At 35.0% G+C, this 21,907-nt stretch overlaps 1 long non-coding RNA gene across 4 annotated transcripts in view; it reads left to right on the forward strand.

Annotated features, from left to right (window-relative positions):
• LOC309869421 overlaps nucleotides 1–16,445 on the forward strand; it is a 31,726-nt gene extending 15,281 nt beyond the window's left edge. For 3 of the 4 annotated variants that reach the window (XR_014314175.1, XR_014314177.1, XR_014314178.1), the window contains 4 exons: nucleotides 209–347; nucleotides 13,025–13,158; nucleotides 15,102–15,210; nucleotides 15,641–16,445. This is a non-coding gene — a long non-coding RNA (uncharacterized lncRNA). The remainder of the gene's footprint in view (nucleotides 1–208; nucleotides 348–13,024; nucleotides 13,159–15,101; nucleotides 15,211–15,640) is intronic. The other variant, XR_014314176.1, reaches the window with a different exon arrangement.
• Nucleotides 16,446–21,907: the final 5,462 nt, after the last annotated feature.

Below are 21,907 nucleotides of genomic sequence, written 5' to 3' on the forward strand. Positions count from 1 at the left end.
GCAAATTAAGGCCATTAATAAAGCTTTCTAATGCAAAAGTGACTAATTAACTAATGGAATGGAACTCTGAAGCTGTGATATCAAAACCAGTCCACCACATATTGTGGAAACACAGGGGAACTAATTAGTTTAATTATCAAAACAGCTAATTAAAATTACACAGTTGCCTAATTAGTTCTTTGCATTTTTTCTCTGGTTTAATTGACAGGATGGAGTTAAATAGGTAACCGGTCTCAAAGAGGGAAAGGGAAAAAACCAGGAATAGCTTCTGCTGAATATTTTAGCTGATGTTATCTCATTCATGTGGCAGACCAGTAACAGGAAAATAAATGACTCTCATCCTTTTGGTAAGCAACTCCAAATTTTCCAGACATAAATCTGCCCTCAGAGTAAGCTATCTAAAAAGATTTTCATGAAGTTAAAGGGCTGGGACGTCTTGATGCCTCCAAAAGGTCAGGGCGAACACATATTTTGGAGGAGGACAGCATGTGGTTTTTCTTCAGGAAGTTAATTTTTCACTTAGTTTAATTTATACTGTACTGTATGTGTGGTTCCCTAATCACTGCCAAGGGACATGTAAAAACGGCTTAGATAGCAGAGTCGCTTCTACGCCCGAGTGCTGAAAGCTAGTGAGTGCTGGTGGTAGCAGTGACTGAATCTGAGATGAAAAACAGGTGCCTCTCCACAAGGTCTGAGAACTTTCTTAAGCTAATTACTTGATTCTGAGAAATAATAACAACAACAACAGTCGTATTCACCGCGGTCTCAAGGATCTTTCTTCCCACTCTGCAGAGAGAATACAGCCCAAACAGGCTTTCCCTATCATTTCAGCACTTTTGGTGCTGGTCAGCACCCACAAATCCAAAACCTGGGTTGCCCTGTTCCTAGAACTATTAGAATCATGGAACTTTTTAACTGGAAAAGAGCTAAAGAAACCATAGAGTTCCTTCCTCTAAGTATAAATGAACTGAATAAAAATGTGTCATGCATTCTGATGTCTTCAGGGGATATATATCAGTTACTGGCCATGTGTGGAAAGTATTTCAAAATGATATTTTAAAATATAGCATCGCTCTGATAGCTTTCTCAATGAAAAGCAAATGGGCAAATAAGGTTATCACTGTTGTTAATGATTTTTGCTGGGCTTTTATTAGTCAATATGTGGGCCATGTTTTCAATATTATAAACAAATTTTTTGTGACTCTTTTCTGCCCAAATGACAGCTTTGTATTTAATATTATCAAAATTTGGGGGGTAGTTTGGCTTAAAAAGTGAGGGATACTTAAGTGAGCGGGGTCTTCTTGTTCCTGCCTTTTGTGGTTTCACTTTTTTTCCTTTTATATATTAACAATTTGTGTCCAACTAAAAATTATATAATTAAAATAGTATACTATATATAAAATAATATGTATAGCTATATACATATATATAATGAAATATAAAATAAAATGAGTATTCATAAATCTATCCTACAGCTTAAGAGCTAAAACATGACAGATATCTTTGAAGTTATCTATGTTCCATTTGGAATGCATTCGCCTGCTCTACCCCAGCGAGTTAAACACTACCCTGAGTTTTGCATATATCATTCTTTTAGCACATGTATGTACCATTAAAATATATTATTTAGTTTTGCTTAATTATATAAACAGAACATAATTAAGTCAACAGTCATTGGGGGATTGCTTTTATCATCTAACATAATTTCACTAAGACTCATCTATATAGCTGCATAGCAATTTAATGCATTTACTTTCTCCTATATAATATTCCTGTGTATGAATAAACTTTATTTATCTATTCCTTTGTTGATCACTTGGAAAGCAATCTGGAATTATTCTAAAGCTGAGAATGCACATATTTTAAAACCTAGCAATTTCACGTCTGAGAAAACACTCATACATATATGTTAAGAAATGTATAAAACATATTTTTAGTAAATGGTTATGAGTTTTCTTAATTAGATTATTAATTATAATTAATCTTCACTCCTTACATACTACTGTTGAAACCAACAGAATCAACAGTGTAAATAAGAGGGTAAAGAGGGGTTGTAGAGATGCCCTGCAGATAAAAAGGTTATTTGTTCAATGTTATCTAAATTATTTGCATTCAATATTCAATAAATATTTCTGAGTACTCCCATGTATCATGCACTTTTCCATTCATAGGGGATGTAGCACTGAATAAAATTGAAGTGGCTGCTAGCATAAGGCCTTATTTTGTTGTGGAATATAGATACTGAACACAAATAAAGAGTATGATATTAAGTAGTGGTAGTAGTACAGGTAAATACAGAGCCAAGTAGAAGCATAAAAAACAATGTGGCTTCTAGTTTAGATGGTATGGCCAAAGGATGTCTCTCTACCTCAATGAAGGTAAGAAAGAGGTCTTGCATGTATCTCAGGGAAGAATATTCTTGGCAGAACCACAAAGACTGTAAGGTGGTATTATTTTTATTGGTTTAGAAAAGCAGTAGAGATGTCACTGTAGGTGAAAAGGAATTGGTAAACCAAAGAAAGCTCAGATAATGTTGGAGAGTTAGACCAAGGCAAGCTCACATAGAGATTTATATCATTTAGTCCAGGTGTCATTGATGTCCTATAGTCTATAGTCCTATAGTCTGGATGTGAATAAAAGGGAACTATTTGATATTTTTATGCAGGAGAGTTAGTTAAATGATACACATTATTTATGATGTTTAGAAACATCATACTGGATAATAAATTGAAAAACCTGTAGCAGGGGAAAAACAGAAGCAGGAAAACCTCTTGGATGGGAGTGATGGTCATTTAGATGAGAGAGGATGGTGTCTCAGTTTAGGTGGCAACAAGGGAGCTGGTAAGAAGTGATTAGCTGGAGAATAGATTTTAAAATGGAGTCAGAAGGATTTGTTGATAGATTACTTGTAAATCTGTAAGAGGGAGAAGTCAATAATGACTTCAATGTTTTTGGCTTGAGCATATACGTTAAAGATGATGTCATGCATAGAGATAGAAAATTATGAAGTAGGGGCAGGCTTAAGTAAAAAAAATTAAATGTTTGGTTTGGGGCATGTTATGTATGAGATATTTGTTAGATATCCAAGTGGAGTTGACATGCCAAGTAAATACTAGGTAAATTATTCTGGAGTTCAGGTAGAGCTCGGGGATGGAGATAACAATCTGCATTTGGAAGTCACAAAAGGGGTGATATTTAAAGTAATGGAATATGATATGATCATCTAAGTGCTTCGCATAGACAAAGAAGAAAAAAGGTATGAAGATGAGAGCTGATGTGGCTGACTGATTGCATTAAAGGCCTCATATCTATTTCCTTCTCTTTACCCATTCTCTTTGCCATGTAACTGGGCTATCACATCCTTATTCTGGGCCTAAAACTCTCTTTGGCCCATGGGATGATGATGGTGGTGATAAAAGCAAAAGCTTGAGAAAGTACTTGTACATTTCCGCTCTGCTATTACATTCTACCCTTACCGTGAGAAGATGCCCAGACAGCTTTTGTCCCAGCAGGAGCATGGGAGATACAGGGTCAACCCAAGGTGCATGAGTACGCCTAGCTAAGTGCATTCTAGATCAGATGAACCTCACAGACAAATGAAGTGTCTAAATGTTTATTGTTGACTGACATTGAATTTTAGAGTTGTATTTTATGAGCATTATCATAACAATATATATCCAATACAATATTTAGAGGTTTGGATAAGGTAAGAGTCACAAAGGATAGTGAAGAAAGCATCAATGGAAAAAATAGGATAAATGGTATCCAGAAACCCAAGAGATGGAAATGTTTCAATAAGGAGACGTAATCAACTATGACAAATGCAGTGAGAGTTTATGTAAAATGGAAACTAAAAACTGATCAGCACATTTGGCAAAATGATTTTATGAATGTCTTTGATAAGTGTGGTAGGAAGAAAAGTCCAATTTAAGAAAGTTCTAGGGAGGACAATAGATGAGCACGTTGAGATAATTTAAATTAGAGAGTCTGTTCTAAAGGGCAATGGAGAAATGGGGTTATGGTTGGAAGGGAACGTGACTTAGAAGAGAGGTTTTATTTATAGATGGGCTATATTACAGATCACTTGTACGTGGATAGGAAGATTTAGTTCATTGGGGAAATAAAACAGATGACACAGGAGAAAAGAGAAATAATCAGAGTAGTGAAGACTTTTAGTTGGTAGATCGGGATAAGGTCTGGTGTACAAAAGGTGGAGTGTCCCTTAGATAGGAAAATGGGCAATTCTTCTATAGCTATAGGCATGAAGGCAAAAATATAGAGAGGACTTAAATAAAGAGAGGCTGGTCAGCTTGCCAGATGTAAGGATTAAGTTTTCTTCTGAGGGTTTATTTTATTTTTTTAATTAATGAATGAAGAATTAAAACTATGACCTGGAGGGAGAAAGAGGAGTATGGTAGACAGAATTCTAAGATGATTCCTTATGACCGTTACTCATATCATATGCTCCCTTCTGAGTATGGGTGGGACTTATGAAGAAACACCACTCCTGTGATTATATTGCTTATTGTTATATGAAAAGAGAGAGATTATCCTGAGTGGACCTGACCTAATGAGGTTAGCTCTGTTTAAAAAAAAAAAAAAATTGTCTCAGAACAGAAAATCAGAGGGTTATACCTGGCTGGCCTCAAAGAAAGCAAACAGCCATTTTGTTAACTGCCCTATGGGGCACTTGGCAAGGAACTGGGATGGCTTCTAGGAGCTGAGAGTGGTCCCTGGCCAACAACTGGCACTAAAATGGGGACCTCCATGCTACAACAGAAGCGAATTCTGTTAACATCCAGCAAGTTTGGAGGATGCCCTTGGGAGAGAGTTGCAGCCCGGCCTAATATCCTGTTATCAGTCTGGCGAGACTCTGAGCGGAGCATCCAGCCAAACACATCTGAACTTTAAATTACAAAACAGTGAGATTATAACTTAATGTTGCTTTAAGTCACTAAGTCCGTGGTCCATAAGATCTCAGACATTGGGATGCAAAGAAAAGGGCATCTCAGAGAACGAAGAATGAACTGACTACAGAATACAGAACGGTTATGAGACAGAGTGGAGAACTCACTTGAGGCAGTAATAAATTTAAAGTAAGACTTGTCAGAATTAGAAACTTGGATAAAGGCAAAGACTGGTTTAGGTGTTAGATTTAACTCAGATAGAGGATGGGCCAGTGAAATACGTGGAAGGAGAAAGGGGCAAGGGAAAGAAAGTTATATGCAGAAGAATGATCTTTATGTTAGGGCAAGTTACTCAAACAGGCTGAGTAGGGGAGTCGGGGAGTGAGGACAAGAAGAGGGGTAACACAGGGAAAACTCAAGTCCAATGCCCTGGATGTCTCAGTGGGATTAAAGATCTGAAGAAGGGGATCTTGTCAAAGCAGTCAAAGCAAGCTGACAAGGAGGAGTCTGCAATTATAAATTGGCCCTTAGATTTTATTTGGATTAGAGACCTTGACCAACCTTGTATCACTTTGCAGTGTCCTGAGTTTTGACCAAACTCTGCAGTAAGCTGACCTCTTTTCTCCTGAGTCTCCCATGTTTGAATGCTATTCCATCATTTATGAGTCTCTTCCCCAACTTTTGGGGATGCATTTCTCTGAGACTCATCCTCTTCTCAAACATGAATTCTTACAGAAAAGGCTTGATTATTAGTCACAGTACCTTACTGGGATATTAGCAATCCAAATATTCTCCTCAATTTCAAATAAAGCCTTTGTCTTTGGTTTGGTAAAAAAAAAAAAATTCAGTCGCTGATATTTAGAATAAGAAGATATTTTGTTGTTTCTGAAAACCACAGCACTTTCTGCCTCCTCTAAAACAGACCTGCAAAGTAAGGGTTATGGGCTAAATAATCTGTTTATTTAAAGAACATAATGTGTTCTGTAAATAATTTTTTTATTACAGTTACACCCATTTGTTTACCTATTATCCGAGTGTGCTTTTGTACAACAATGGCAGAGTTGAGTAGTCCAAATGAAGACTGTACAGCACACAAAATCTAAAACATTTACAAACTGTTTTTTTCAGGAAAACTTGCTGACCCTTGCCCTAATATCACCTTGCTCATGCCCTTTGGGTTTCATTATTCCTCCTCACCTCTATGTTATAAATGTTTAGAAATGGAGGAATAGGAATTGGAAAGATTAAAAAAAAAGAGATAAAGATGTAGTATAGATTTACTAAATGTTTTTGCCTATAGCCCTGGAAAAGGGGAGGGAATCTAAAGCAAAGTATATATGAACAAATGAACAATCATACTCTTGCCTTTATGCTTTTTATTCTGTGAGAAGAGAAGGAATTGAACTTTCTCAAGAAAGAGTAGTGCAATTGCAACACTCTGGTATGTTCTGGCATGCCTTTATGATGAAGAATACTGCTAAAGTTTGTTAACCCTTTGTGTCAGAGAGACAGAATTTGTTTTTTTTTTTTGAAATTCACTTTTCCGTGGTGACTCAGTGAGTCACAGAATATACTTCTGTATTTCTAACTGATAGATTTAATTTTTTTCTGTATCCATTGGACCCTGGGTTCTGGATCAAGATGAGCTAATATTGTTTCCTATGACAAAAATATAAACACTAGAGAGACTCTTTCCTTAAGCCAGCCTGAGACCAGCCTGATACAATGCAGAAAAACTTCAAAGTCATATTACAGAAAATTACAATGACCTCATCTTTTCTAAAATAAATCAAGAGGGGCACCTTGGTGGCTCAGTCGGTTAAGTGTCTGCCTGGGGCTCAGATCCTGATCTTGGGATCCTGGGATTAAGTCCCTGCTCAGTGGGGAGCTTGCTTCTCCCTCTCTCTCTCCAGCTCCCCCTGCTTGTACACTCTCAATAAAATAAAATAAAATAAAATAAAATAAAACAAAATATAGAGATGTATAATTGTTGTTAACATTACTCTTGTTTTCTAAGTCAGTCTTAGAGGTTTTTCAGTATTGTACTAGTATCTTCAGAGAAATATCTTTTAGTTTTTGATGATCAACTCCATTGGTTTTTGTTTACTTAGATGTTTACTTTTCATTTTATGAATTTTTGATCTGAGTCCTTATGATTTTCTTTCTTCAACTTTGGGTTTACTATGCTATCTCTTTGAATTTATTGCATTGAGTATTTTGTTGAGTTTACATAGCAGATGGCCAATTTTTGTGAATGTTCTATGTATGCCTGCAAAGAATATATAGCCTTTTTTTCTTGATGACAGTGTAAAAAAAACCTAACAATTTTGATTACATATAAATTGTGGCTTGAAACATAATCATTATATACTTATATTATTTTAATGATTCTTTTCAAAATTTTTTGATGTTTGAAGTCTACAGTTTACTTTACTTTCTCAATACTCTATTCCCCAATAATGTAAAATACTCAAATGTTTTAACGCCAATATTCCTCCCTTCCATCTTCTATGTTTTTTGTCTGGCACTTCAATTTCATCTTATTTTCTGAACTCCACAAAACTAACTTCTGTTTTACAGTCAAATGTAGAAGCTTCTGTTTTCTTCTATAGTCTCTTACTCTGTGACAGCTGGGAATTTTCTGTGCTTTCTCTCTGTTTCTCTCTCTTTTTCATTTATTCTCACGTTAAGTCAAAATTACTCTGATTTCATTTCTTCATTTCTGTTAAATACATGTCTTTTTCCCCACTGTCCCTGCTCTTTCCTCCAAACCAGTGAAGTCTACCATTATCTTACTCTGGACCACAGTTGAGTTTCCTACTTGGTCCTCCTGCCTCCAGCCTTGCTCTTTTCTCCCCACTCTACCCACACTGCAGCCAGAGTGGGATTTCACATCAAAACACGATTTCTTGCAGAGGTTCCCTTTTTTTTTTTTTTTAGAAAAATCTAAATTCCTTGATGTGGCATAACATGATGTTAGCTCTACTTCCACAGCCTAGTTTCTACCCACTTCTTCTCTTAGTAGTCTTTGGTTGACTTAACTATAATTGCTTTTTAAAAATTTTCTGTCTTTCCTGGTAGACACAAATCTGTGATGGCAGGAATAAAATCTGTAGTGCTTATCATATAAAACCACTTAATAAATATTTGGTTAATTAATACTGAATGGATTTTTGAAAGCATGGAATTATTAAACAAAAGTGTTATTCTGGTAATATGCTTATATTAGAAAACTTCTGATGAGAAATGCATTGGAAATTACCCCAAAGGGGGATTTGATAACGAGTGAGTTTATCTTACATCCTCCAAAGGGGAAATATGGAGACTTTATGAGCCAACAAGGTGGCCAAGTAATCCTAAAATTTAGATAATGACAGTAAATAGAGAACACAGCATATTTTCTACAGTGAAACAATTGGCAAGAGAAGACTGAGAGTTATAGCAAAAGATTGTAGACGAAATGAAATTGAAAACTGAAATTGTAGGCAACTCTTTTCTCTAGAACTCAAGGAATGTTTGATCTTGAGATAAATCACTTCATCTCTTGATGTCTCAATTTAACTATTGAGTATATAATGAATGATTATTCTTAACTACTGCATGGGGTATTGTGAGACTTAATTTGCTAATGTTTATAGAGTGCTTCAGATTGTCTGATTAAAAGTATGAAGTATCATCATTATACTATAAAAGAGCATGTGAAATTTTATTTTAATTTCATAAATATGAAATTACACCTTTCTACTTTCACTTAAAATGGTCTGAAATTCATACACATAGATTGGTGCATGTTTGAATCTAAGTCTCTAGGCACTTATGTTAACTGTTCTTACAACTATCTTTAGGCCTCATCTGCATTTCTATTATTCAGAAAGTTCACAAGACTTTGACAGAAATAGATGTGAAAGGGCACAACTCCTTTTTTTTTGTTATTGATTTATTGCCCAAATAAGTTGAGATTACTGTATTATGATTATTTTTTCTTTCTTTTCAACCTTTCATTTTTTTGGTGAATGCTTCCCTCATTGTTAAATGTGATTAGTTTTCTATATATGGCAATTTTCCCCTCACATTATTAAATATCCTCTCAAGTACAATTTTGTGCCCAATGAGTGGAAGTCTACAGGTTCAATTATTTCTTTCTGAGACACTTTCTGGTGCTCCATGCTCTAGCTTCTCTCTATCCAGGCGCTCTCCATCCATGCCTGCTGCAGACCTTAAGAATTCAGTGTGACACTCCTCTGGTGTTTCCCTTATTTTCGGAATGTATTTTTTTAAACCTCTTGGTTTTCTGCCTGTTCCTCTAGAATCTTTCTTGGAAATGTGTATGGGAGGTGAAAATTTGGTAATATTGCCTGCAGAATGTATGTATGTATGTATGTATGTATTCATTTTAGAGAGAGAGTGAGTTGGGAGCAAGGAGAGAAACACAGTGGGAGGGAAGAGGGATAGAGGGGGAGGGAGAGGCAAAGAATCCCAAGCGGACTCCATGACAAGTGCAGAGCCCAGCTTGGGGCTTAATCTCACCACCCTGAGATCAACCTGAGCTGAAACAAAGAGCTGGATGCTTAACTGACTGAGCCACCCAGGTGCCCTCAAACTGTCATTTTTTTATTTAAAAACTTAGTTGATAGTTTGAATACAAAATTCCTGCAGGAAATATTCTTCACTCAAAATGTTACAGAATTTCCCCATGTTCCTTTAGTTTCAGTGTTGCCATTTTTACTTCTGATATTTCTATTCTATATATATATTGTTATATATATATATATATAAATACCTATAAATTTTTCTTGCCAAGTTTAGGATCTTCTTTTTATCCTCAGTGTTATGTAATTGCATGATGAAACATATTAGTAATCTTTTTTTTCATTTATTGTACTTGGGACTCATAACTGCTTCTATATTCATATTCTGTATTCTATATTCATATTCTATATTTTATATTCAACATGTTATGATATCATATATTATGTAGCCACTGAAAAAGAGTATCAGAGTGAATAAGGAAAATAATGTTTTACTATAATTATGAAAATGAAAGACTTCTAAAAAGGCTGTGGGACTCCCTAGGACCTCCAGACCACAGTTTAACTGCTGCTGTATATACAAACCCACACACATGTGCATACACACAAAACCTTTTCTAGTATTATCTTGTTGGGGTTTTTTTTTTTTTTTTGTCTTGTTTTATATTTTTTCTCCAGAATTTTTTTTTTTCTCATCTTATTTGTTTCATTTGTTTTGGTCTTTCTTTTTTATGCTACAGGCTTTCTCAAACATCTGATAACATTTGACTGATGGTCCACAGTTAAGTATAATATACTGAAATCCTGATTGGTCACTATGGTTGGGGAAAGAATTTTCAACTAATGAGTTCATCCTAAGGAAGTGGCTTTCAATCCTATTAGAAGTAATGACCACTATTTTTTAAAGAAAATAATTAATAAAGCTCCACTTACTACTCTGAAATGAGAAGCATAGTAGTATGACCTACCCTATCAATGCATATAACTTCACCAAAAGTAATATAATGTCATAACTACAAAGTAAAAAGGAAATAGAAAATATTTAATAATAAAATTATATGCATTTCAATGTGTAAACCATCAGACATGGCTACTCTACACTTACTGTGGACATACTGAGGTAATTATATGCTTGCACTTACTTGGAGAATCTCTAAAGGGGACAGCTGTGAATACAAACTGATACAGTTGTGCTGCTGAGTAGCACTGATATTGTCAATATCATGAGCGACACTTGTCTTGGAGATGTGATCTTACGAAATGAAAAATTCTTGACTAAACTCCAAACCAAACAATATTTTATCTAGCTTCAATTTATAAATGCATCCCCAAAATACTGTCTTTGTTAAGGTTATGTCAAAATACATTGTGTTTATATGTAAAAAAACTGTTGTTTTGTAAAAAACGTAAGTAGGTCCTAGATTCATACAGCTTTAAAAACTTTTTCTTTTTCCTATTTGATTGTCTACTACCATATCAGAAAGTCTTTAGGGATGTGGGTTAATTCTCCACTGGGGGAGTTTCATACATGAGAAGATGTCTGGAATCTGACTCTTACCCATTAAATCCCAGTAGTGCTCTCCCAATCACTGCAACAACCTATAAATTTGCAACTCACTATTCCAAGAATTACTGCTCTGCCATAGTCATAGCAAGAGCCTGAATTTTGCATGGAAAACCTTAAAGGCTGATTAAACCATCAGTTGCTCACTTAGTTTATAAATCAGCCCTTCATCCCCTGAGACTTCTTTGTGTGGCCCTGAAATTCTCTGGCTCTGAGTCTTCGAGAGAGGGAAGTGAGAGTGGGCTGGCTGGCTGGGTTGAAGGCTAAAGTTTGAGAAGGCTGGATTGCTGAGAGTGGTCAGGATTTACCTAAATGCCCAAGGGCTTATTACAGAAACTCTTAGCCATCTCTGGTTACATGCCCTGTGGCTCCTGACTTTGGTTACAATAGGTGCTTTGCAGTATCCTCCAGGGAAAACTGGCTTCTTTCTCCTCACTCTCCTTTTTTCTTCTTCTTCCTTTTTTTAATATTGTTAATATTAAAATATTAATAATTTTATTTTTCTCAGTGTTCCAAGAGTCATTGTTTATGCACCACACCCAGTGCTCCATGCAATACGTGCCCTCCATAATACCCACCACCACCAGGCTCACCCAACCTCCCATCCCTCCCCTCCCCAAACCCTCAGTTTCTCAGAGTTCACAGTCTCTCATGATTTGTCTCCCCCTCCAATTTCCCCCAACTCACTCCTCTCCTTCTCCCAATGTCCTGTCATTCCTTATGCTCCACAAGTAAGTGAAACCATATGATAATTGGCTCTCTCTGGGTGACTTATTTCACTCAGCATAATCTCCTCCAGTCCTGTCCATGTTGACCCAAAACAAAGAGGCAACTCAAAGAATGGGAGAAGATATTTGCAAATGACACTACAGACAAGGGCTGATATCCAAGATCTATAAAGAACTCCTCACTCTCCTTTCAATAGGCACAATAGTCTTAGCTTCCTCTGGTCTTTTGTCTTTTTGGCCAGTTAGCTCTCCTTCATTTATTTTCATTTTTAAAAATTTGTTGACCTCTCTTATCTGCTGTTGTCTTTTCCCTGGGTCTCCTCCTCGAGGTTGTAAAGATTTTTATTGCCTCTCACTTTTGGAAGATAATAAAGTTTAAGAAATAGCATTTAATCAACAATATTGAATTGGAAGTCCCTGTATTAATTTTGTAATTAGAAAAATCAATATTGTTTAAGGCATGACCGACACAAAGGATTTATAAAAAGGAAAGCCTAAGAGATTTCTAAACTATTACTTGCATTCTCTCAATTTTAATATCACAAATCTGTATGTCTGGACTACATCATCACAATCTCTGTTCTATTAGAATTGCCTTTCTAACAGAACTATGCCTTAACATTACTATTTAAGTTTTCACACACGGCTGATAAAAGACAACAGCCCTCTGTGGAATGTCTCTGCATTGTCATAAAAAGTGTTATCATGGCACTAATTTATTTCATTGAATGTTGTCTCCTCATTTTAAAATTTTTATTTATTTCCACTCAGGGACCAAAAAAACTTTATACTGGTACTAAAATTTCCCTTGTGTTTTTTTTTTTTTTTTTTTTTTTGTTCTGGAGAAAGAACATTTAAAGATTACAGAACTTAGTTTCTCTATTTCTCTTTAATCAGGATATTTTGAAATGGGTAGGGCATTTCTCTGACCTTTACCCTTTATGTTTTATGAACTGTCTTTTATCTTTTTCCATACATTTGGTAAATTGAAGGGATTCCATCTTCAGAAGTAGGAGGTGATTCAAACAAATCAATAAAAATAATAAATAAGTAAAATTCTGAAATCGTGTGCAATGTTAAGAGACAAGTATATAAGATGAATTTAGTGTAAACATAAAATTTAAAAAATAAAAATAAAGCAAAAATAAAATTATTTTATTTATATTATTATGATATAATTGCATACAAATGGGATATAATTAATTTAGGAATATTGCTATTGCCTATTGCTATTTGTTAAGGGTCGCATCTTCTATTATCTCCTTTCATTTCTCTAAATCTCTCTGCTTACATTAGGAATGAAGTAGCTGTAGTAAGTTGTGACCTCAGCAGCTTCCTCCTCTTCCTCAGGCCCAGCCTTTGCTTCTCTCTGTCTCTGGCTATTGCTCCCTATTTCAGCCATCTGGGTATTTTGTGAAATCAATGGGGAGGTAAGTATACTTCATCATATGACTCTCATGAAAAATACAAGAATTAGACATTTTTTACACATACACTGAAAAAAATGGAAAAGAAAAATCCAGTCAAATTTAAGAAGAAAATAACAGAGAGGCATAAAGGCTTTGCTGATCTTGAAGCCAGTAGAAGTTTGGGATAGTACAAATGTTCTTCCAGTTAATGGAAGATCTTTGGCCAAAAAAGTTATTATCTCTTTAATTCCTTTGTATCTGATCTAGAAAGAAACAAAATATGAAATTATATACATATTACATACATATATCTTTATCTAAAATCAAGAAAATGTGCTACCTTTATGGTGTGCTTCATTATAGTAATGATATATCTTGCTTTTTCATAGGACTTTATTATTTTTTATTTACCAATAGAGGTTAGAATAATATTCTAAATATTAATCAACAAGTTATTTGGCCTATATTGTGTCAAAAAATGAAGAATGTAATGCTTTCATCAAATTGACTACAATTATAAAAGGAAACCTACAACTCAAAAGCAAAAGCAAAACAAAAAAACACTAAAAAATGGGCAGAAAATTTGAATTGACAATTTTTCCAAAGAAGACATACAGATGACCAACAGATACATGAAACGATGCTCTACATAATTTTTTAAAGATTTATTTATTTTAGAGGGGAGAGGGGCAGAGGAAAAGAGTCTTAAGCAGGTTCGGTGCTCAGCAGAAGTCAGACACAGGGCTCGATTCCACAAGCATAAGATCATGACCAGAACAGGAACCCAGAGTCAGTCGTCCAACAGACTGTGCCACCCAGGCACCCCAGAATGCTCTACATTTTTAAGCATTGGAAAAATGCAAATAAAAACCACAATAAGATATCATCTTACACCTATGAGAATGGCTCTTACCAAAAAGACTAGAAATAACACATGTTGCCAAAAATGTAGAAAAAAGGAAACACTGGTGTCCTATTGGTGGGAAAGTATATTGGTACAACCACAATAGAAATGATCACAGAGCCTTCTCAAAAAATTAAAAGTAGACCTATCTTATGATCCAGGAATTCCACTTCTGAGTATGTGTTTGAAGAAAATAAAAATATTGCGGTGTCTGGGTGGCTTGTTGGTTATGCTTCTACCTTCAGCTCAGGTCCTGATCCCAGGGTCCTGGAATGAGCCCCATGTTAGACACTCTGCTCAGAAGGGAGTGTGTTTCTCCCTCCCCTCTGCTTGTGCTCTCTCTCTCTCAAATAAACAAATAAAATCTTAAAAAAAAAAGAAAAAGAAAAATACTAACTCAAAAAGCTACATGTATCCCCATGTTCATTGCAGCATTATTTGCAATAGCTAAGATTCATATAAAATCTTTTTTTATTCATAAATGTATGGATAAAGAAATTGTGGCATTTATACATAATGGAATATTACTTGGCTAAAAAAGAATGAAATTTTGCTATTTGTGACAACATGGATGAAACTTGAGGGTATCATGCTAAGTGAAATTACTTAGAGAAAGACAAATACTGCATAATTTCACATAGATGTAAAATCTAAATAAAATTAAAAAAATTAAAAACAATAAACAAAACAAAATAAAGTCATAATGAAGAGAACATATTGATGTTTGCAAGAGGGAGGGATGGAAGAAATGGGTGGACTGTTTTAGTTTAGTTTTGTTTTACTTAAATATGTTGAATTTTAAAATCTTATAGCTATGTGAAAGCACTAAGCTGAAAACATAAAAACTCTTACTTAAAATATTTGCCAGAATAAAATCTTGTTTGATTGTGACTCCAGAATACTTACCCCCAAAACACTGACATGAATGATTTTTCTAATTTAAAAATTTTAGTGAACTTTAAAAATATTTAGCACCATATCACTTTATTTGAAAGCTAAATGTCTGTGTTAGTTCTACATAACAAAGCTAATTTAAGTTGTTATTTTTTGTGTCATCTAGGGAAATGTATTAAAGAAAAAAGTCTCCAAAGATTTTTGCATTTATTAAAGGGATATTTAAAGGATGTCAAAGGATGATGAGACCATTATACAGTATCCAATATAAAAAGGTAAAGTTGAATTTTTCCCTCATTATTGTAAGGGAATATTATGCTGGAATTATGCAAAATCTTTCTAGTTCAGCAAACTACTAATTTTATAAAGGTTTTAGGGAGTTCAGGGATTGGCAGATGTTCGAAAGCATGAATGGGTTGTCATCTGTAAATGTATGGTTACTTGGGTGTGACTATTGTTGTTTGGTTGGTCCTCAGAGGTATATTAATTGGGGAAAATTTATTCCTAATTGGCTACTTCAAAAATAAGGACACTGTTGGTTGGCTAGCTTTTAAAGTGTGTTTAATAAAGTAAGTTATTTATTGATTGAATGAAGTTAAACATAGTTCTGATAGCTTCTTATTACCATGGCTAAAGAATATTAGTCTTTTCCTAGGAGTGTGGAAACTTGTAAAACTCTTAATCGTTATTTTTTTCTTCACTCAGTCAAAGCAGCAAGATATCATTAAGAATTGTCCAGACTTTCACTTCTGTTGTTGATTCTTCTTGAAGATGGGATTTCATTTGTGAAGACCTGATTTTCATTTTGTGTCAAATGACAAAATTTATTTTTTTCTTTTTTTTTTTTCTTCATTGAATCACTTATTGAAACATCTGCCAGGACAATGGTTGTGCTGAAGAATTTGAGACACTGGACAATAAACATTAAATGACTGTGAGACAGGCAAGAATAATTAGAAATACTATAAGAAGGGACTAGAATATACTTTGTTACCATAACCTGAGACTTTTCAGGCGTGACCAAGAAAACAAGTCCCAATATTCCCTAAGCTGCCTTTTTTATTAACTTAGATGTAGATTGTTTTATTCCACTTGTCATGTTAGTTCAGGTAGAACATGAAGTGTTAGTAATGGTTTTGATTGGACAAAAATAATTCAACACCATTCTATCATCTATAACCATAAACCAGGATTATGATGGCCTTGGGTGGAAGCTGTCTACTTTGTGTCATCTCTTTGTAAGGTTCATCTTACATTTCTGCTTTAATCATTGTAGCTATAACTATTTAATGATACCTTCCTAAATCTTGTGCCATACCTAACACGTTAGGAATAATTTTATTTCAAGAAAATGAAATTGTAAGATGTAATGTTTTATCAGTTTTTCTTCCATTTACCCTCAGTTCAAGAATTCTTCCTTATTACATTGTGAACATCTTTGTTATATATCAAACTATTTTATCAGTGGCTATTTATCCATGACAAGTCTCTCCAGGAAAGCAGAAACCACTTCAATTATTACAACACAAAAAATTTAATGGAGTCAAGTGATTACACAGGTGAGGACTGAGCTAGGACACCAAATGTGACATGGTAAGACAATCCACAGATCAGAAACAGAACGAAGCCACTACTACAAGGTCAAAGGGAGCCCAAGCGCTAGTTTCACCTTTAAATACCTCATCAGTGGGACTGCTTGGTAGGAGCAGAAGCTGCTGAGGAGGGATAGCTGCTGCCAGAGACAACACTTCAGGTAGACAGGGAGGAGGAACACCCTGGCTTTTCTTTTCCTTTCACCAGCCAATATTTTGCCAAGGATGCCCATTGGAGAAGCCAGCTAACATATGATCTTGAGAAATGAAACCTATGGATGTCAGCTTTCCTGTTGAGGGGAGAATGAGACCTGAATCTTATTGGAAAGAGGCCTAGGATCGGCACTAACCAGCCAGGGATCCTCCTGCTACTCATCATCTACTCCCACCTTTCCACCTGCATGTACATCTCATACAACTTCATACCTTAGCATAAGTGAATCGTTTTAAAAGATGAATCAACTTTCTATCACAAGTAGAGACATGCTGTCAGTCTCTCCTAAAAATAAGAGACCCCACTACATACTTTTTGTTCTTCTAATCTCATTCCTAAGGACAGCTTAAGTCACTTGGTGTTTCATGGTTAATCTTCAAAAAGGTACACTAGCGGCCAGAAACCTTTCTAAAAGGAGGGCATTTGTAACCAAAGGAAACCAAGAATTTACTCTAGAATCTTAGCATTTTTATTCTCCTTTGGGGGTTTTCTAGACACTCCCTGTAAATTTTTATTTACTGGTAAACACTTTGAGTATCATTGGTATCTGCTACATCAGAAGTCTTAGGCAGCAAGGCAATTTGGACCTGCTGGAGAGTCTTCTGCTCTGGATTCCATTTAAAAGTAGAAACCATATAGCTTTTCAGTAAATGGGGTAGAGAAACACACAAATGTGTCATATGTATTGTTCATAACCAGCAAAATATCATACTCTTCTCTTCCATAACCAAGCCCAACTGAAACCCTTGTTCTTTTAGGAACGATATTTATCAACATTGGATACTGGGTTATGATAAATTGCATTAGTCTTCCCAATCCCCTATCTTTTCTACAGGCTTGTCCTTTCCCATGGATTTTTCAGTTTTTACAACAAATACAGAATATACTTCTAAAGGAAGATCCAAATTCTGTTACTGCTCCAGAAGTGTTCATCCTGCAATAAATTCTCTGCATCTTCTGTAAATTCTCTGAATGCAAATCCCCAACACAGAGTTCGTCTTTCTAGGAAGTCAATCAAAAATGATTGGTGCCTGGAGTGGTTTAGACAAGGCAACTGTAAAATGAGATTTGGAGCTGAAACACTGGAGATAGGTAAAGCACGCGCTGTAGCAGTGCAATTGCTGAAAATTTCAGCGGTGAGAAGTGTAGAGGGATTCAGTGGTGGGTGAAGTATTTCAATATTTTGAGAAATTGAGGAGCACTAACTATCAGGACAATGGAGTCAGAGGCCCTCTTGGAAGGCTAGTGAGGCAGGCATTCAAAAAAACCCCAAAAACAAAACAGGGAAGGGTGAGAGTAATTATTCATCAAGAAAGAAGAATCATAGTCAGAGGGCCTCTTTAGTAGCATATAAAGGGACTCATCTTTTGCAGCTGGAGTACAGAAAATGATAGGAACAAACCCAGAATTAACTGTTAACACTAACAAAGCTTCTGAGAAGGTTGAATTCTCAGCCCTGGATAGACTGCTAATTCTTGTGGAGAAAAAAGTGAGAACCTGAAAATTGGAACTGGGCATATCTGGGTCAATGAAACACAAAATTTGACTCTCCAGATACTCTGAACTTTGTGCTTTAGAAGTAGCCCAGTACTTCATGCTAAAGGCCACTGCTTTCTTCTCTATGTTCCTTGCTTGACGGAGGTGCAGAGGACTCTGCTTTGCAAGGAAACAAATACTACCCATTCCAAAATTTAGCCTTACCTGCTTCTCTTCTGGCTACAAAACCAATAACTAGGGTTATGCTCCAATATAATTCAGCTGAGAAAATGGTGTGCTTATTAAGGGGAAAGGAACTCCAAAGCAGCAATAGAAACTAGCCAACGCATATTAGCAGAAGTTGGGTATTAGCATAATATATACATATAATATGTGTATTATGTGTATATATAATACAGCCTAAGGGTGCAAGAGGATCAGGGAGCATGGAAAGAAACACTTGAACTGTGTGGCAGTGTTTTGGGTCAAGTGGCAAGCAGTGTGGAAGCTGTTATGGGGTGCTGGAAATGGTGAGAATACTATTGTAGAAGTTAGGAAAAATGTGTTGTAATATTTGGAATTCTGTGGCCTATAATAATCTAGAATATAAAAAATGGAGGGAATGTACAAGTAGAGGTGGGGGATATTTCTTGAAGCTAAATGTTGAAAGCATGACTCTGATCTATGATAAGTCACTGAGAAATGTATAAGTCCAGAAGACAAATAATTAGTTATATGCCCTATATGTACAAGGCATATAAAGAAAGATCAAAAATAGGATTGAAAAACAAAATTGTTTCTCATCTATTCAAAGGTGAGACTATTAAGACGCAGTTTTTAGGAAAATAAGTGATTCATGACTTCAAAATAAAGACCCAGTCATGATTGTTGTTATGAACTGGGAGAAAAGGGAAGCTAAGGGTATGTATGAGGGAAAAAAAAAAAATTGTGTGGTTAGAATGAGTGAGAAATGAAAGATCACAAAGTTTGGTTCCCTCCTCATCGCCCTCATGATCACGTCCAAACTTCCTACTATCACTTACAATGCCTTTCACCAACTGGTTTTAGTTCTCTAGCTTCGTCTCTCACCATTCTGTCCTTAAACTTTATGCTGAGCTATCTGCAACTTTGAACTTTAAACTTTAAGCTACCTGCAGCTTCCCCTATGACCATTCATTTTCTTTCATAGTGACTGCTGTCCTAACTTTGGACAGTTCTCCATCCCTTTTTTTTCTCCCACTCTCACTGTTTTCCATCAGTACTTATTCTTGTCCTACATACTCATTTAAGCCACTGATTTGATAGCCAATAATTCTGATAGACTGATTACGGATTCCTGGAAGACTAGGTTAAGGAGCATAAAGTATGTAAGAACAAGTCTAGGGTTCATTGGATAAGCAATGTCCATCATATTGAAAGAACAGTGGCATATATACTATGCATTTTCCTTGTATTACTGCCTAAACATTACTCCTTCTCATAACCTTCCATGAAGTTTCATTAAGAAATGGTAAGTGATTTCCTATGTGCTTCTGTATTATTTTTTGCTTAGCTCTATCACAACACTTGCGTTGCATTGTATTTTCCTGTTACTGTGCATATCATCCCATTAGTCAGCATTTTACTTGATAAAGAGATAGCTTCTTTTTTATTGGCATATTCTCAGTGTCTGACACAGTGCTTTGAACACAGGAGTCAGTACATAAAATACTTATTAACTTGAGTTAACTTGTTAAATGAGTTAATTGAATTTGAGGTAGTTAAGAGATAATGAGGCTTGGTTGTTGGATGCATTGTTCAAATGTACATGATATCTTCTAGGTAAATAGGAAGTATACTTATAGGTATCTTGTAGCAATCTAACATGTAGAATTTAAGCACAAAAAAACCACGAATAGGCCATTGGATCTTTTTGTGTCTTTAATTGTATTTCTCTAATGTCTTGAGAGGAACAAACATAATTGTTTAGAGATGAATTTTGAGTATTATTTTCTCTAACTCATGTCTGTAAGACCCTTAGAAGGCCAGTTCTGGTGAAAGTCATATAAGTAACATTCATGAAAGCCAAACAAAGTGTCAGCTTTCTGTCTTTTTTTTTTTCCTTAAGATTTTATTTATTTATTTGACAGAGATCACAATAGGCAGAGAGGCAGGCAGAGAGAGGGGGAAGCATGCTCCCTGTTGAGCAGAGAACCCGATGATGATGATGATGATGATGATGATGATGATGATGATGATGCGGTGCTTGATCCCAGGACCCTGGGATCATGACCTGAGCCGAAGGCAGAGGCTTTAACCCACAGAGCCACCCAAGTGCCCTCAAAGTGTCAGCTTTCTAATTATTGACTTACTCCCTTTCTCTCTTCTTATCTACCTTTATATTATAATGCTAAATTCAAATATTTTGAGCAAGTAACTAGCAATAATTTAGGTCATGACATCATTTAATTTTTTTCCTGATAAACTGAAAAAAAAAATGCTCACAGGCTTTATTAAATTAATTATATTAAAAATAATTAGTAATATATAATTATTCTATATAATTTTATTTTTAATGTAACTATATCTTTTTAGAAAATTGTAATTTTATATTTAAATAAATAATTAATTTAAACAAGTTAAAAATTGAATTCACACTAGGAACTGGCTGTCATTACTAGCTAGAAAAATTATACAGATGCCTTAGCAATGGCCATCTTTCTTTCTTTTTTTTATTTTTGTAATTAAAATTATAGTGTCTTGAATGACTCTAATAGTTCTTTAGTATCCTATCAAAAGAGCTTATATGCAATCATTATTTTCATGATTCATTAATTCATAATTTTTCAAATGATACTTTCTGAATGTTTATCACAATCCAGGCATTCTTCTAAATGTAAGGAATACAGAGACAAACAAACCAAATCTACTCTCATGGGGTTAGATTCTAGGTAAGAGATAAAAAATAAACAGATAAACCCTATGTCAGAGGTGGGGAAATGATATGAAAATGCTGTAGTCCACAGATGATCCCAGAAGACCTTTTAGAGGAGGTAACCTGAGCCTACACCTCTGATTATGAAGAGGTGAAGGAGAAGCCAGAAAAATGCATCAGGAAAATAAATGAGATTTACGTTTTGCTATTTTAATCTGGAATAATTTGATCAACTTGAGTCCACTCTGATAGACCAAGTAAAAATGATGTTTTATTGCATGGTATCCTGTATAACAAGACACATCCGGTAAACCATGAGTTTCTGTAGTTATTTATGTTTCTTACTATGATGTTGATTACAAAGGAAGTCACAGTTTTCCTTATATCCTACTTCAATTATATACTAGATATTTACATTGTTCCATTCAACAGACATTTCTTGGATTTCTTGTGTGTGAGGAAGTGGGAAGGATTATTTAAAAGACAGATTAAAACATGGTCCTAATGTCAAGAAAGTTACAAAATGAGCAGAAAGTTTGACTCATGTATACAAATAATTGAAAAAGTATACATAATTATAGATAGAAAATTCTGTAAGAACTTAAAATTAGCACATCAAATAATAATAAAAATAGCAGTAAATGTATTAATAATAGAGCTAAGTAATTATAACCACCATCTATTATTCTATTATTGTGTGTCAGGTATTTACTAACCACTACCTCTAAGTCTCAAGTCTATAAAATTTTTCATAATTTTGTGTAATGTATAGCATT

Source organism: Mustela nivalis, assembly GCF_964662115.1.
Source record: "Mustela nivalis genome assembly, chromosome: 7".
Lineage (NCBI taxonomy): Eukaryota > Metazoa > Chordata > Mammalia > Carnivora > Mustelidae > Mustela > Mustela nivalis.